Here is a 13,505-nt window from a genome sequence, read left to right on the forward strand (position 1 = left end):
GGTATTATCACTGGACTGTTAATCCAGCAACCCAGATAATGTCCTGGGGAAGGGTCACTGGACCCAAAACATTAACTCTGATTTTTCATTCACAGATGCTGCCAGACCTGTTGAGCTTTTCCAGCAACTTTGTTTTTGTTCCTGATTTACAGCATCCACAGTTCTTTCGGTTTTTATTTAGTATTTAACTCACTGGCACAACTCTTCTAGGCATGCCCACCTTGAAGAAGTTCTGCTCCTCCTTCCGATGGGATTTCTGTTCCAATCTTTCTTCTTGACCACCGAAATTAATTTCACTGTCACTCCTGGTGTTTGACCGAGTATTTGCTAAAACTCATTTCCACAATTATAAACAAGTTAGCCTAATATCTGTGGTTGGGAGATTGGAGTCTAAGATCAAGGATGGGGTAAATGAGCACTTTGGAGAGCCAGCATGGATTCATGACAAATCTTATTGAATTTTTTGAAGAGGTGACCAAGGTAATGGACAGAGGAATATCTATGGATGTTGTTCATACGGACTTCCAGAAACATTTGATTGAATTAAGGGCAAACTACTGACATGGCTGGGAAATTGTTTGAGTGGCAGGTGACAGAATGTAGGGACAATGGGTAGATTCTCAAATTGGCAGGAGATGACCAGTCGTCTCCCATAAGGATCTGTGCTAGGGATTCAATTATTCACATTATTTATTAATGACTTGGATAATGGCGCAGAAAGTCATATATTCAAATTTGCTAATGAACAAATGGGGAACAAAGAAATGGCGGAAGAACCGAATAGGTACTTTGCATCAGTCTTCACTGCGGAAAACATCATACCAAAACTTCAAGAGAGTCGGGGGCAGGGGTAAGTGAAATGGCTATCACTAAAGAGAAGGTATTCGGGAAGTTGAAAGTTTTGAAGGTGGATAAATCACTCAGACAAGATGGACTACACCCCATCTGGAGCTGAGAAGATTGTAGAGGCATTGGTGGTCATCTTTCAGTAATCACTAGAGTCAGTGAGATGATGGTGTCCCTAAGAAATGGAAAATTTCCAATGTAACACCCCTGTTTAAGAAGGGAGGGAGGCAGAAGATGGGAAATTATCAGCTTGTTAGAACTGTGAGCAGATCTGAGAACCACACCTTAGGAAGAATATATTGTATTTCCACTGTTTGGGTATTCTAGGACTAGGGAAATGGTCTGAGGGCCTGGCTGTTCAGGAGAGATGTTAGAAAGCATTTCTACATGCAAAGGGTTGTAGGTATTTAGAAGTCTCTTCCACAAACAACAGTGGATAGAGGATCAGTTGTTAAGATCAAATCTGAGATCGGTAATTTTTTGTTAAGCGAAGGAATATGGACCAAAAACAGGTATATGGAGTTAGCCACAGAATAGCCATGATCTCATTGATTGGTGGAACAGGCTTGAGAAATTGGCTCGAGGGGCTGAATGTCCTACTTGTGTTCCTCTGACCTCATGATTCAGAGGAGGGCATGTTATAAACTGAATCATGGCTGATGTATTGAAAGGTGAATGGTAGTTCACAAAACTGCTTTGAGTGTCAAGGTGGAGCCAAGAGCAGCCTTTGGTTGTGATTGTGTTAGAACCTTCATTTAACTTTTAATTATTTTTATTTCATTATTTTGTCATTTTGATTTGGAGCTTGGAACTGACAACTGTGACCTGAAAATGACTTTTGGACTATTGGCGCAACTTGTGTTTTTCTAAAAAAATAGAGAACGAGGAAGCTGTTGGTTGAGGCCAGGCCTGGAAGTTAATTGCAAGTTTGTTCTTGTTCTAAAGGCTCTACAGACGCTTTGACACTAGAACAGAGCAGTCTGTTTAAAATGATCTCAGATGTTGGCCATTAACGAGGTCAGTGCTTAGGAATTGGTTCCAGCAAGTCTGAGAGAGACTTTATACTCCAGCAGATGGTAGACATTATATGTGACTGGAACCTCATGGGGAGATGATCGGTCTGATTGTTAGGGAGAGGCCAGAGTTTTGAACTTGGTTTTGAACTGTTTTCTGAGAGGTGTTTAGTTGTTGATGCTGCAGCTTAAAGATTTAAAAACTCCTTGCCTAATCTCCCATTATCAGCTTTTGGAGTTCAGAGAATAGAAGCTAAGCTATTAGTATGACTGACTTCCTCTGGATGTGCTGAAAAGGTAGCCTTTATCAACATTTTCAGAAAATCAACCAGCAAAAAATTATCTGTGCCTGTGGAACAATGTATCATGAAAAACCGATTGAATAATCTGAGATAACAAGGTGTAGAGCTGGATGAACACAGCAAGCCAAGCAGCATCTGAGGAGCAGGAAAGCTGACATTTCAGGCCTAGGCCTTTCTTCAGAAAATTCTTGAATAATCTGGCCTGCTTTGTTATTTTCTTTCATTTATCCCTGACCTATGTCGGTCTGTCTTTTGTATGAATGGGGCTGACAGCAAAGGTTAAACTAAAACCAAGAACTATGGATGCTGGAGATCTGAAAGAAAAAGAAAACAGATGTTGCTGGAGAAACTCAGCAGGTCTGGCAGCATCTGTGGGTAGAACAGAGTTAACATTTCGGGTACAGTGACTTGTGATCAGAGCTGATCATCAAATCTTCTATTGCCTCCTGCTCAACGTCCTTATCTTCTTCCTCCTGCCATTCTCCTAGCTCTCCAGCATCCATCACATCTGTTTTGTCTGGTCCAGTTTACAGGATACAGCATGCAAGAATTATACAGCACACTCTGTCCGAGTGTACTGTGAGGATTCTCCTACCCCAATCCATCGAAGCATCAGAGTCTTATCTCCAGGAGGCCCATCCTCTATTCCATGATAGCTCTGGTGGAAGAATGGGTTGCAGAGTAGCTACACTCAGCATTAGTCTGTGGTGGTTCCATAACAGAGTTATTAGGCATAGGTACAAAGGTTAGCCTATGCCTTCTGATAACTGCCCTTGTAAGGCACCTGTCCTTTGAAATAAAGCAGGAACTTGAGAAACATCAAGGATATAGGCATCATGGCAGCTTCCAGGCCTCTCTGCTCCTATGATGCTGCTTGGCCTGCTGTGTTCATCCAGCCCTGCACCTTGTTGTCTCCTTTTTTTCCTTTATTCACTTATGGGATGAGGACATCGCTGGCTAGGCAGCATTTATTGCTCATCCCTATTTGCCCAGAGGGCAGTTAAGAGTCAACCACATTGCTGTGGGTCTGGAGTAACATGTAGACCAGACCAGGTAAGGATAGCAGCTTCTTTCCCTAAAGGACATTAGTGAACCAGATGGGTTTTTTCGACAGTGGATTCATGGTCATCATTAGATTCCTAATTTCAGATATTTATTGAATTCAATTCCACCATCTGCCATGGCGGGATTCGAACCCGGGCCCCAGAACATTATCTACGTCTCTGAATTAACAGTCCAGCGATATTACATTTGGCCATCGCCTCCCTTTGTAACAGTAGGGTGAGAAGGACTGTGAGCTGCCTTTACACAGACCTTTGACATGAGGCACTTCATCCCAATGTATGCTGGACAAGTCAAACCATACAAATACAGGAGGAGATTGTTAGTTTAGTAGAGTTGAAACATTGTGGGTATAGTAGGTATTAGAACATTGACCCCATCCCAACTCCTAAACGTTCCCAACGAAGACACCTTTGCATAGAAGTATATAGTCGCAAATACTTATAAGTAAGAGTGAGTGGAAACAAACGCCATGTCCTCAGACAGCCAATAAGATATTAGATTGTTTCTGATGAAGGGTCTAGGCCCGAAACGTCAGCCTTTCTGCTCCTATGATGCTGCTTAGCCTGCTGTGTTCATCCAGCTCTGCACCTTGTTGTCTAAGATATTAGATTGTCTTTGTGAATTGCTGCCCACAGGTGACACTTCTAAAGTCACCTGTGATTACTTCTGTTTCACAGAGATGTTTATGGTTAATCACTAATGACCAATAATGTAGGTGGAATTGCTTGTGACCAGGATTTATATCTCCGAATTGAACACTGCATGCATTCCATGTGCAGGATTGTACAATTGCAGATTTCTTTATGCGCTGTGTAAGTGGCTGACAAATGCAATTGTCCCTTGAAAGGCCTCACATTGCTGACAAGTATAGTTCCATTCTCAGACAGGAAAAAACTACTTATTCCACCCAGTTTTGATGTGGTGACAGCCATTTTTCAGTTCCATTACAGCCTTGTGATTTGACGAGGTTGGAAGGAAATACAAGTTATGCTTCACAGAGTGAGTCACAGGCTCAGTCTGGTAATCTAGGCAACCTCCCAAATGATCAAGTTCCTTTCTTCCTTGCGCTCCCGGTTGTTCTGAGCATTCACATGTTCCCTCCCAGCCCTTTCACATAAATCCTCATCTCCCAATATTACACATTGAGCACCGGCTTGACAGATTAGCCTATAAGTCATCATGATGCGCCGCTCCCCCATCTATGTTAGTTGTGGTGTCTATCAATGAGCTTACTCCTGCACAATAACCCATGTTCTCAAATACACTGCAGTCTCCTCATCTTACCTGTTGAATTGCACCCATTACAATTATTGTCCCTTCTGCATCCCTACATGCTGCCTCCAATCTCCACAATTAACTTGCCAACATCCCTACCACAGTGGTGACCCTGATAAACATTTCTGTTTTTCAGTGAGCCCAGATGGGATCTATCCCAGGTTTCTGTGAGATGCAAGGGAAGAAATAACTGGGGAATTAGCAGATATCTTCACATCCTCTTTGATCACAGGTGAGGTTCCAGAGGACTGGAGATTAGCCAAAATTGTTCATTTGTTGAAGAAAGGAAGCAGGGATAATCCAGGAAATTGTAGGCCAGTGACCCTGACATCTGTGGTGGGGAAGCTCTTGGAGATGACACTGAGGGACAAGATATATACACATTTGGAAGAAAATGGACTAGTTAGTGACAGGCAGCATGGTTTTGTACAGGGAAAGTCATGTCTCACCAACCTGATTGAATTTTTTGAAGAGGTGACAAAGATAATTGATGAGGGAAGTGCTGTGGATGTAGTATGGACTTTACTAAGGCATTTGATAAAGTCCCACATGGCAGATTGGTACAAATACTAAAACAACATGGGATTTGGGGCGGGCTAGCTAGATGGATACAAAACTGGCTTGGTCAGAGAAGACAGAGGGTAGCAGTGGGAGAGTGTTTTTTGGAATGGAGACCAGTAACTAGTCGTGTTCCACAGGGATCAGTCTTAGGTCTTCTGTTGTTTGCAGTATATATAAATGATCTGGACAAAAATTTGGGTGTCTGATTAGTAAATCTGCAGATGACATGAAGATTGGTGGAGTTGCCGACAGTGCTGACAATAGCAAAAGGTTACAACAGGATATAGATTGCAACCTGGGAACAGAAATGGCAGATTGAGGTTAATCCAGACAAATGTGAGGTGATGCATTTTGGAGGATCAAATTTAGGTGTGAATTATACTGTAAATGGCAGAAGCCTTAGGAACATTAACATACAGATGGATCTGGGTGTGCAAGTCCACAGTTCCCTAAAAGTGGCAATACAGGTGGCCAAGGAGATTAAGAAGGTTTATGGCATGATTAGCTTCATTGGCTGGGGCATAGAGTACAAGAGTTGGCAAAACATGTTACAGCTATATAAAACCCTTGATAGACTGCATTTGGGGTATTGTGTGCAGTTTTGATTGCCACATTACCAGAAGGATGCGGAATCTTTGGAGAGAGTGCAGAGAAGGTTTACCAGGATGTTGCCCGGTCTCGAGGGCATTTGCTATGAGGAAAGATTAAAAAGATTAGGATTTTTTTCAATAGAAAGACAGCGACTGAGAGGAGACCTGATAGAGGGCTACAAAATAGAGAGGCATAAATAGGGTAGACAGTCGGAGGCTTTTTCCCAGGGTTGAAGTTCTTGTACTGTACTTCTCTTTTGTTCTTTTGTTCTTCAGAATGTAATGATATAGAACCCATATCCCTGACCATCTGAAGCAGCTGATTGACTGTGTCCAAGCTCCTGGCCTGACATCGGACATTACACCTGACTGACTGTAGCTGGACCCTCTGATGGACCCCCTTGACTTAGCAAGAACCATTCCCTTTAGACTTTGAGACATGGCTGTTTGGCTGTAGGATATGCAAAGAGTGAGCCTAACGAACTGCTGGTACATGATGTAGGTGTGACACTAACAGAGCAAGATGCCACAGAGCAACATGTGCAATCCCTTCCCTGATCACCTCTGACAACCATCAGAAGCTGCCTGGCTTTGTGGCTGTGTTAGAAGTCAAGGCAAGACAGAACTATTGTGAGCTGCAAGTTCTGAATAAAACAGGAAAGTGCAAAAAGACAGGAAAGGCCAGGGAGAGATGCTGTGAGCACCGAAGTGGGCATGAAGTGAGAGTGCTAAGAAAGCAAGCAAAGAGCCCTGATGCATGCCCTGCTCTGATGCATGATGCAAGTGGTTTTGATGATTCAGTAAGTGAGCTCTTTCCTGTAGTAGACCAAACCTCTGTTGACCAGAATTTTAACTGGACCAATGACTTCCGTCCTTCCCCCACACTACCAAAATATTGATGATGGAGGGGTTAAATGATGGTAGTGTTATTAAAGGCTAAAGGTAAATGGTAAGAAATCTAATTGTTGGAGATGGCATTTGTACGGCACTGATGTTACTTACCATTAATCAAGCCGAGCCTTGACATTTGTTAGATCTTGCTGTGTGTGGATACAAAATGCTTCATTATCTGAGGATATCCTGAATTCTCAATTATCTGAATATACCCAAAGATTGAGCATCATTTACTCTTGGGGTACAGAATGCGAAAGATTCTTATCCCTTCCTGGGATGAAATTCATTCTCAACTCTGTCCTAAACAGTCACTCACGCCCTGAAATATATTTCTCTAGTTTTTCCACCGAATTGAAGTCCCATATCCCAGATTACATTCTTGTCATTTTTTTTATATCCAGACCTTATCTCTCACTGCCCCTCCATTAATTTAAATTTAACATTTGAATGTCAAAACAGTCACTGCTTATTGTTCAATTTCAATTCAGATTTATAACTCAACTTAGTTTAAGCAGAGAAAATTGAAAAGTGATCTGATCAAGGTGTGATCAGATCAGAAGGTCTGCTGAACACATGGCCAACCTCTGTGGCTACCTCAAGTCTGACAGTTTAGTGCAATCATGAGCAATTGTAAGACCTAAATTAGTCACTGAACAGTATCATCCATGGGATGTAAACATACTATCTCTGTGTACATCATGATTATCCTCTGACTTAAAAACCTAAATTAGAATGTGCAACTTGTGACTTATAGAGTGATTGAGTCATACAACATGGAAACAGACCCTTTGGTCCAATCAGTTCATGTTGACCATGTTCCCAAACTAAACTAATCCCACCTGCCTGCACTTGGCCCATATCCCTCCAAACCTTTTCTGTTCATGAATTTATCCAAATGTCTTTTCCATGTATCTATACCTGCATCCACCACTTTCTCTGGTAGTTCGTTCCACATACGAACCAATCTCTGTGTAAAGATGTTGCCCCTCATATCCTTTTTAAATCTTTCTCTTCTCATCTTAAAAATATGCCCTCTAGTTTTGAACTCTCACACCTTAGGGAAAAGACCCTTGACATTCAAATTATCTATGTCCTTCATGACTTTATAAACCTCAATAAGGTCACCCCTGAACCTCCTATGCTCCAGTGAATCAAGTTCCAGCCTTTCCAGTCTATTTTTATATCTCAAACCCTCAATTCCCAGCAAAGTCCTGGTAAATCTTTTCTGAACCCTCTCCAATTTAATAATATCCTTCCTATAACAGGGCAACTAAAACTATACACAGTACTCCAGAAGAGCCCTCACCAATGTCCTGTATAACCTCAACACAACATCCCAACTCCTGTACTCAAAGGTCTTAGCAATGAACGTAAGCATGCTAAATGACTTCTTAACTACCCTGTCTACCTGTGATGCAAATTTCAAAGAATTATGTACCTGAATCCCTAGTCTCTGCTCTACAACACCACCCAGGGCCCTACCATTAATTGTATAAGCCCTGTTCTTGTTTGTATTACCAAAATACAATACTTTACATTTATCCAAATTAAACTTCATCAGCCACTCCTCAGCCCATTGACCCAGTTGTTCAAGATCTCTTTGTAATCTTAGATAACCTTCTTCACTGTCCACTAGATGACCAATTCTGGTATAGTTGAACTGTGTCAATTGAAGCAAGCAGGAACTACTGAGGAAACTAAAGATAAATGCAATTCCTTATACCATTGTCTTGTTAACACAAATAAATCTACAAAATAATTCTTTCCAATACTCTGCTTTTTTGAATTCATTAACAAGCTACAGTCATTATGACTTTGACACCATGTGAAGATCCCATTCTGTGACAGATGTATCACTTCCCCCACTCAAACAGCTTCAAGCTGCCTTTCCATCTGGAGCCGAATAGATGATGATCCTGGACTGTGACTAGCTGCAGTATTAGTGAGCGATTTGGACAATGAATTAAGAGGGGGTGGGGATGGCAACTGTAGGATTTGCTATATAAAGCTTAAATCTTTAAGCTCCATCATGAGTTAAACTGAGACAAAATAAATGATGTGTTTTTTTTAACAAAACAAGAGTGATAACCAGACATGCTGCACAGTCTTGCCCATTTCACTAAAGAGAAGATGAAGTCATGCTTCAATCATGACTGTCATGTTGAAAAATACAAGATTATCTGGGAAAAAAACATACAATTTCACAATTAAAGGAAGAGAAGTCCAGGATTGATTTTCCAAACAGGTTAACTGCAACATAACGTTAAATAGCAAAAGTTAATAACAAAAATTTTAGAATTTTGATGTTGTCAGTTCTTTTATTATCACACTGAATTGTTCTCCTCCAGCCTATCTTTAAATACAATTTCACATACGTGTCCTCATCTGCCAAGTAACACTATCCCACATGCTAACTCAATCTACCTTAGGACACCAAAACTTGTGAATGCCTTTGACAGATGACAAATGTGATTTATCACAATTTAGAAAGACAATTCATTACAGAATAAAAATTAACAAAGCTGGTTTCAGACAAACAGGCTGATGGAAACAATGGCTGGTGGCTTTGGGTAAATTATGGTTGAAGGCAAGAGAAAGCTGCAAATCTACTGAATGAGAACAATATGGCCATTCAAAACCCAATATTAAATAAATAGCCTTCTCGGTGGACAAAAAATGAGAAATAGGACAAAATTGAACCAACTAAATCAGAGTTTAAATATCACAATTTAATAAGTATTTTCCACCCCATCCAAACAGGAATCACAATAGTCACAATCCCACTTCCTTGAGCATAAATAAGAACACAAAACAGAGAAAACAAACACAGAATACTGGAGAAACTCAGCATCTGTGGAGAGAGTGAGAGTGAACATTTCAAGTTGAGTGTGACACTTCTTCAGAACTGAAAGGTTTTAAAATATGTTTTCTTTATACTTTTGGCAGAGGCAGAGGCCCAGTGCAAAAGATAAAGGGATTGTTAATGGTGAAGAAAGAGGAAAATAGATGTAAAATATGTTTAAATTAAGGTGTGAAAGGGAGAGAATGAGTCCTCTCTACTGAGAGCGAAGTAAACAAGATGCAAACAAGACATTTGTGTGGGAGGGGGTGGGATGGGGAGAAACTGTAAAGAAAATGAAGAACATGCATCATATAGTCAGTTTCTGAAGTTATGGAATTGAATATTGAGACCACAAATGTAAAATGCCTTTGTAGAAAATGTGGCTCCTTAAGATTGCATTGTGCTTTATTGGAACATTGCAGCAGGCCCAGGACAGAAATATTAGCATAAGAGTGAGGTGGTTTATTGAAATGTCAAGCAACTGCAACGTCAGGGTCATTTACGGATGGCGGTAAGATATTCCACAAGGCAGTCAGCCAGTCTGTGTTTAGTCACACCAATAAAGGAGTCCACCACAAAACAGAGGTCTGGCTACTAACCTCCCATTTCTTTACCCTGGCCATTCCTCTCCTTCATCTCCTGCTACTAAGAAAATAAAAGTTCTGCCTTAATACATACCTCTTTCATCCTATTCATCCTGAGGACAGAGGTAATGTTACCCTAATCAAAGGCAATCAGCTTTCTCTTTTCAGAGGATAATTTACCCTGCCTGCAATCTCATTCATGTCCTGGAGCAATGGCGCTGAGCATCAATTTGGGAAAATCAATTCAGGCCTAATCTTGCTACAACTACTGAAGAACAAGTTTGTCCACATACTCTCCCCAACAAGAAAGAATAACTTCATCTGGTTCTTCAGCTAGAATCAACTCACCCTAGCCCAAAAACCTTTGTACCAGCCTCACATTAGTCCACAAAACAAAACAAAATGGTCCTCCACACACCATGCTCAAACCAAGGAGAAGATGATTGGGCCAGAATAAATGCCATCAAAACTTTGTCATTCACTTTCTTCGCAGTTTCTCCAGAACACGAACCACCTTTTCTCCATTTCTCATATCCCCCCTACACCTACACTTCCCTAACCCTAACGTCAGTCTAATTACTCTCTCGTTCACCTCCATCATGAAGAATAAGGCCAAGGAACAGTTCTATGCACTTATTCATTGTTTTAAGTGACAGGCTTCTCTGCGTCCGCTGATTGGACCATGTCTCTCACCTCCTCTCACTTTTCTTGTCCTATCTCTTTTTTTCTCTACCATGAGTTGCACAGTTGCTTTAACATGGTAAACAAAATCTACCCAGTTGTAACAAACACTTACTGTTCATGTATCCTTATTGTCAGTTTTCTTCCAGTTTGGCCTATGTGATATTTCTCACAGTTCTTGCATAATATTTCCTTTATTACATTAGTTTTATTGGTTGTGGGTATGGGATCCTTTACGTTCATCAGTAGCTGTTGCAGCGCAGTTGTTGGGTTGTGGGCTACCCTGATACCTAGGGGTCTGAGTAGTCTTGTGGCCATCTCTGATATGTCTCTGATGTATGGTAGGGTGACCAGTGTGTCTGGCTGTGTTGTGTCTTCTTGTTGTGGTCTGCCACGGAGGTAATGGCGGATTGTGTTTTTTGGGTATCCATTCCTTTTAAAAACTTTGTATAAGTGCCCCTGATCTGCTTTGCACAATTCTGGATTGCTGCAATGTTTTGTGGCCCATTTGAATAATGTCCTGATGCAGCTCCATTTATGGGCGTTCAGGTGGTTGCTGGAGTAATTAAGTATTTGGTCTGCATGTGTAGGCTTTCTGTATACGCTAGTCTGGAGTTCCACGTTGTTCTTACGTTCTACCATTATGTCTAGGAAGGGTAGTCGGTTATTGTTCTCTTCTTCTTTTGTGAATTTTATTCCAGGAGGATGTTGTTTAATGTGTTGGTAGTTTTCTTCTAGTCTTGTGCATTCGATAATCATGAAGGTGTCATCGACATAGCAGACCCAGAGTTTGTTTTGTATAATGGGGAGCGCTGTTCTTTCTAACATTTGTATTACCGCTTCTGCAATTAGTCCTGATATGGGGGATCCCATTGGTGTTCCGTTGATTTGCTTGAATATACAGTCATTGAAGGTGAAGAGGTACAGATCCAGCAGTTTCAGGGTGCTGTCCTTGTTGATGCTGTTGGTGTCATGGGGTGCCTTTCTGATTCATCTAGCAGTGTGGCAATTGTCCCTTTGGCTAGGTTGATGTTTTAGGTTGAATGTAAAGGATGCCATAACCACAACCAATAAAAATAACATAATACACAAAATACCATGCAAGGACTGTGAGAAACATTACATAGGCCAAACTGGAAGAAAATTGACGATAAGGATACACGAACACTAACTAGCCACCAAAAGACATGACCAATTCTCACTGGTCTCAATACATACAGACAAAGAAGGACACAAATTCGACTGGGACACACATCCATAGCTCAATCAAACAGAGACGTGCCAGAGTATTCCTGGAGGCCTGGTATTCCAACTGGAACTCCATCAACAAACACATTGAACTGGACCTGATATACAAACAACTGAAAAACAGAACCAGAAGTAATGCCAACCACCCGAGCAAACAAAGGCATATAAATAGCAAGCGGATAGAACACCAATGCTTCACTGGAGGTGCACTGATGATGTTATCTAGCAGGACAACAAAACATCTGCAACCAAACACATTGGCTTGGCGAGCAAGTCTACAACCTCATCCACAACCCATACTAGAAACCTTCTCAAAAACTTTAAAGTTCATAAATCCATTAACTTTAAAGGTCATTGGAATCTTCAACAGCATCAAAAAGAACTGTAAAGCAATCAAGGCATTTAAAACTTCTGCCCTTTAAATATTGGGAATTTGGGAACATGAGATAGCAAGTATAGGGCATGCAGATTGTTGTGAGGGGTGGGGGTGGGGAGAGGTGAAGGCTAGAGGACAGTTCTGTGCTTTACTATTGTTCATAAATTTCTCCACAATGGTAGAGCATCAACACAGGTCTTCCATCCAGCCTGCCTTGGCACCTGGCACCTGCCCATCCTAACTCCCAGAGTGCCCAACCACTCCAGAAAGAAAATTCCAACTTCTGGGACACTTCCTCCTTAATGGGTTTTGAAACCAGGAAATATCACAACTGTTAAAATTCACACCTTTAATTTGCATCTTTGCTCTACTATTAAATCAGTGTCAATGAACCTAGGACAGACTTCAGAAGCATTTCAATATGGATGCAGGTTGTTTAAAATTTTGCAATGAACTATTTCAAAAAACTTCATTAGTATAGTTCTGTAAAAGATTGTATATTGATTGTAATGCAATCAATCTAGTTCACAGTTGTACTTTGAATCACAGAGTCATAAAGTTATTCGGCATGGAAACAGGCCTTTCGATCCAACTCGTCCCTACTGACCAAGTTACCCAAACTAAACTAGTCCCACTTGCCTGTGTTTGGCCTAAATCCCTCTAACCCTTGCCTATTCATACACCTATCCCAATGTCTTTTAAATGTTGTAACTCTACTTGCACTTATCACTTCCTCCGGCAGTTCATTCCACATACAAACCACCCTCTGTGTGAAAATATTGCCCCTCAGGTCCCCTTTAAATCTTTTTCCTCTCACCTTAAGAATATGCCCTCTACTTTTGAACTCTCCCACCCTGAGGAAAAGACCTTTGCTATTCACCTTATCTATGCCCCCATGATTTTATAAACCTCTATAAGGTCACCCCTCAGTCACCTACGCTCCAGGGTAAAATGTCCCAGCCTATCAAGCCTCTCAGTTTTAACAAATGCCATTTGCCTATCAATCAGTAAAGTGCAGAGTTTCTAGGGACAGATTTGACTGTTCTCTGTTATCCAGTTTCTCCAGTGAGTTAAAAACCTATTAAAGTTTTATTTTTCCCTACCCTGTGATATTTTCAAGCAAGTCTCCATGGTGCAGCTGGCACTCTCATCAGCATCTGGCACAAGTATCAATATCTCTAGCAATTTGGGTCTTTTGAAATACATCATGATGACTGCCTCCTGGTGT

This window comes from Rhincodon typus, chromosome 10 (assembly GCF_021869965.1).
Source record: "Rhincodon typus isolate 14 chromosome 10, sRhiTyp1.1, whole genome shotgun sequence".
In the NCBI taxonomy this organism is placed as follows: domain Eukaryota; kingdom Metazoa; phylum Chordata; class Chondrichthyes; order Orectolobiformes; family Rhincodontidae; genus Rhincodon; species Rhincodon typus.